The sequence below is a fragment of the Thamnophis elegans genome, chromosome Z (genome assembly GCF_009769535.1).
Source record: "Thamnophis elegans isolate rThaEle1 chromosome Z, rThaEle1.pri, whole genome shotgun sequence".
NCBI classification, from domain to species: domain Eukaryota; kingdom Metazoa; phylum Chordata; class Lepidosauria; order Squamata; family Colubridae; genus Thamnophis; species Thamnophis elegans.
The window spans coordinates 21,046,604-21,051,294 of NC_045558.1; positions in this window are offsets into that span (position 1 = coordinate 21,046,604).

Consider the following 4,691-nt stretch of genomic DNA (forward strand, 5'->3'; position numbering starts at 1 on the left):
TGTATATGAATTAACAGATAGTCCTCTTTTCCCTGTCTGCAGCACCCAAATAATAGTCAAGTATTTTGAGGTAATTGCACATTATTGGCAGAGAGATAGCGCTGTGCATTTGATTTTGATGGGGAAGTTATGAGAATCATCAGCTAAGATTTTTTTCCTGGCCTTGTGGGTACCAGAAATCATTTTAAGGAGTGTATGTGATCGTTGTTTACGTGCAAATTCAGAGTTCAAGCTTTTAGCAACATCAGATCATTTTGAGTAAATAAAAGTTTTAAATGTTTGGCTGAGCTGTGGAGCAATTAATCAGTTACTCAGCCTCCCCCAAAATGGATACGTTCCAGTTTTATGGGAACAATAAACCTCAGAACTGAATTTTAGAAGTTGTAGAACCCACATTTAGAGTCAGAGATGCTTGCTTGGAAGGGAAGTCATAAAACTGAAAATAGAGGTTGCAATTGTGCAGCTGTGGCTATCATCTTAACTTCAATCAAGAGGTGCAATGTTGGGAACACATGCTATGACAGATTTTGGTTTTGGGGGATGCTTTAAAAATAAGGCTCGTTCAGAAATCTACCACATTGATATGCATGCTAGCCGTCTTTTGTGAGGACGTACACAATGATGAGGACCTAAATGATTGAAGGGCCATTCATATGCTTCTCCTTCTAAGAAGAGGTGATTCTAAGACTCAAGAATTGAAGATTGCCTATTCTATTCACCTTTTTTTCTTTTTCTTTTAAATGTAACATTTGTATTTTAGGGATTAAAGCTAAAAGGATTGAGCCATGGTGGTTCAGTGGTTAGAGTGCAGTACTGCAGGCTACTTCTGCTGCCTGCCGGCTGCCTGCAGTTTGACAGTTCAAATCTCACCAGGCTCAAGGTTAACTCAACCTCCCATCCTTCTGAGGTGGGTAAAATGAGGATCCAGGTTGTTGGGGGCAATATGCTGACTCTGTAAACTCTTTAGAAAGGGCTGTAAAGTAGTATATAAATCTGAGTGCTATTACTATTATTTATTTTATTGTTCATGTTTGCATTAAATGCTATTTTCATTCTTCTGCTATAAATAGCTTTGGGGCCCCTTCCAGAAAGAAAAATAGTAAGGGCACCGAATAAAAGCTAATCATGACAAAGGAAAGGGTGGGCATTTACTTCTGCCTCCTTTGCCTTATTAAAGGTTTTGTGGCCACAAATTTGAGAATCCAGTGTGCAAAAGGGCCCAGCTATTATTGCACGATATTCTTCCAGCAGAAGGGAGAGGGGGAGCGAGAGGGGGGGGGGAGCAACCCATATGGAAGAATTCTATTATACTGCAAATCTTCTAGGCATAATGAAGGCAGCCTGTTTCTTTCTGAGAACAATTCGAACGGGTGGCATTTAATTGAAAGCTTACATTCTTGGAGAATAATTGAGGTTTAACAGCTCTATTATAAGAGAGACCCCAGTCCTATAGCCCTCTCGTTCATTGGTCAGATTGCTACAGTCGTTCCTCAGAGTTATGCTTGCTCCTTGTTCCTGCTGAATATAGCTCCGAATGTTGACTGCTGTTACTAATAACAAATATCCTCTGTTGCTTTTCAGGCACAGGTCTTCAGCCAGGCATGTTCTGGCTGTTCAATTAAGCAGCCAGCAACGGGAAGTGTCTGCAAGCACATTGGCTGATGCGTGGACCCCCTGCTCCTCCGCCCACTTGATACCCCACCCATCCCAAGGGAGCTGGTCATTCAATATGTGGCAGGTGTTCTCCGGCACTGGAGTCTAAGCCAAGGCTGGCCAAAGAACAAAGCAAACCTGTCACTGGCCAGGATATAAATGTTCCCTTGGGAAGTTAAACGCTGCGTTTTAGCATTGGTGGTGTATGGTGGGCTAATCGCAGAGGAAAATATTTTTCCATAAAGGAATGGTATTGGCAACTCGCAAGCCCTTATCACTTGTGTCGAATGAGCCTAGCTAACTGCAGAAGCTTCTCCCACGCTCACGGGGATAGAGGGAGGAGGTGCATACCAAGAAAGCAAGGTGTTCATGGTAGCCTTATGGAGCAAAAATGGCATTGGTAGTCAGGAAGCCATGCAGACTGAAAACATCTCTTGTAGTTTTGAAAGCAGGAAAGAGAACGGCAATGTAAGATGACACTGGTGTGTTAAAAAAAAAAAGATTAATGGGCTTCTTAGCTCAAAGATGCTAGAATGGCGAACCTTTCTTAATAAGTTGCTCTCCAGCAGTGGGATTCACATAGGTTTACCACTGATTCACAAGTGTGAGTGCGTGCACGCTCACATCGCACACGTGCTTTCCGCACATGCGCTTTGCCCACTCTTGTGGCATGCACGCATGCGTGCCACATCGAAAAGGAGGCTACATAGGATGTCATAGATCCAGAGTGGTTGGGCGCAGGTCGCCACTACAGGTTTGGGCGAACCAGTCCAAATGAGCTGAATACCACCTCTGCTTTTCTCCAAGAATTTTAAGTATTACCTTAATAATTCATGATAATTGAACATGCAGACTGGGACTAAAAGTTGTGCTCCAAAAGATCTGGAGAGCACTTTGTTTGAAATGGCTGAGATAAACAATGAAAGGCAAAATCATCCTTAAGATTTCAAACGATTTCTCATTCAGGGGTAGCTCTTTTGAAGGCCCATTATAAGAAGGAACACAATGGCTGAAATCCATGCAAAAGCTGAGCCAAGATATTTTAATCATGGCTCGTTTAATAAGCCGTACCACTGATTTGTGCATAACACAAATGAGCCCATTGTATATATCCATGTACCATAAATTGACAAATGAAGTGGTTTAGAAATATACACAAAGGACTGAAGGCATTATGTGTGCTGCAAGGGAAACTATGGAACCATGCTCAATGAAGGAACATGCTCAGAGTAGCATGAGCATAGCTCCCCCTGCTGGTCTGTGATCTATATGTAGGCCAAACTTCTCCAGCCCAAAATCCATCTGATCCCCATGAAGACACATGTATTGAATAGCATAGCATAGCATAGCATAGCATAGCATAGCATAGCATAGCATAGCATAGCATAGCATAGCATAGCATAGCATAGCATAACAGACTTGGAAGGGACCTTGGATATTGGAGTTATAATTCCATCACAGTAAGGGACTACCTGGCCGAGAAAGGCTGGATGTCACTTGTCAAAATTAAACAGTCATTAAGCTGGTCACTTACCAAATGAAATAATAAATGGTAGCACAGACGCATTCTATTTGGCACCAAATTAGACACAACAGAAGCATGATAGAGATCAGCAATGGAGAATTTATTGCCAAAGCGGTTTGCTACCTAGTCAAAATTGGTCCACTTGAAGCATTGTGGAAAGGAGCAAAGAAGTGCTCAGAATATAAAAAACTTTTTTTAAAAAAATGTTGCAAAGCCCTGATTTTGAGTTTTTCTTTTCTAGAAAGAAAACAAAAAAACAACAATACTCTTCCCACCCACTACCCAGAAATGTAATTTCTTTAAAAAAAATAGTATAAATATAGAATAAAATGAGAAGCAAGGGGATAGTCTGGAAAGTTTTCAGGAGAAATTTAACAGATCCCAAAATGTCTGAATAGAAATTTGCCTACAGCCAGAGAGTAGCTCATGTCAGTACCTTTGCAAGCATCTCAAGCATTTGTTCCCCTTTTCACAGCCTCCCATTGCTCAGACTGAAGCGGACACGAATGTTCTTTTATTGCTTTATTGTTTAAGCAAAGCCATATGAGGGAATATTGAAAGGAGGACCCGAACCTCAACCCAGAGATGGAAATGAAAAATGGCTCTGGAGTTAAAAAAAAAAGGCGAGGATCAGACAGGATTCCTAGGCTGACCACTTTTTTTAAAAAAATAATAATACTGTGAGGGGTTTTTTTTAATGCACTGGGAAAAAATGTTCTCGTGGACTCCAGAGGAGCAGTGGAAGTGTGTTGCTGTCTCTTTTCCTTCAGGCAAAAGCTGAACAACCTTTCACAATTAACCCCATAAAAGTTTTATTACTTCAGGCACCCCCCTCTGTAGTTACACGCTGTTGAAGTCTTTTCTCTGTAGACTTGGGAGGTTTTGTGTAAATGTGAAAATACAGTATCGGCAATTTTTAATTCCTGCAGCTTTCTCCAGAATCCTTCAGGTGTATTTGATTACAACCTCCATCACCTTAAGTCAAGTTAGTCCAGTTTCAGGGGTGGGGAAAGTTGAAATAGGGATAGAAAATAGTGGGGGGAAATAATAACTATATATATAGATATTAAAAAGACAGAAAGATGGCTCAGAAATGAAGGGTTATAATAAAAGACATGTATAAATAATATGAAATAATGGAAATGAAATGTAATATTTAGGAATAAGAAGACTATGTTTATGTGTACTGAAATGTATGTTACCCAGTTACCACCAGTTACCATTCACACAGTGATATAAATAAAATAAAAAAAAATTTGATTGAAAAAAAGTTAGTCCAGTTTTATATTTGTGTGTGTGTGTGTGTGTGTGTGTGTGTGTGTGTGTGTGCATGTATAATGAAACACGCACACACGCACACACTTATGGATAGTGGTCCTTTTTTTGCTGATAGAGGAATAAATCTTTCTAAGATATAATCTAATTTTTAAAAAATGGGTGTGGAACATTATGAATTGAGAGTAAGCAGACAAAAGTTGGCTTTAAAATAAAGCTCAAGAATATGGAATGCATT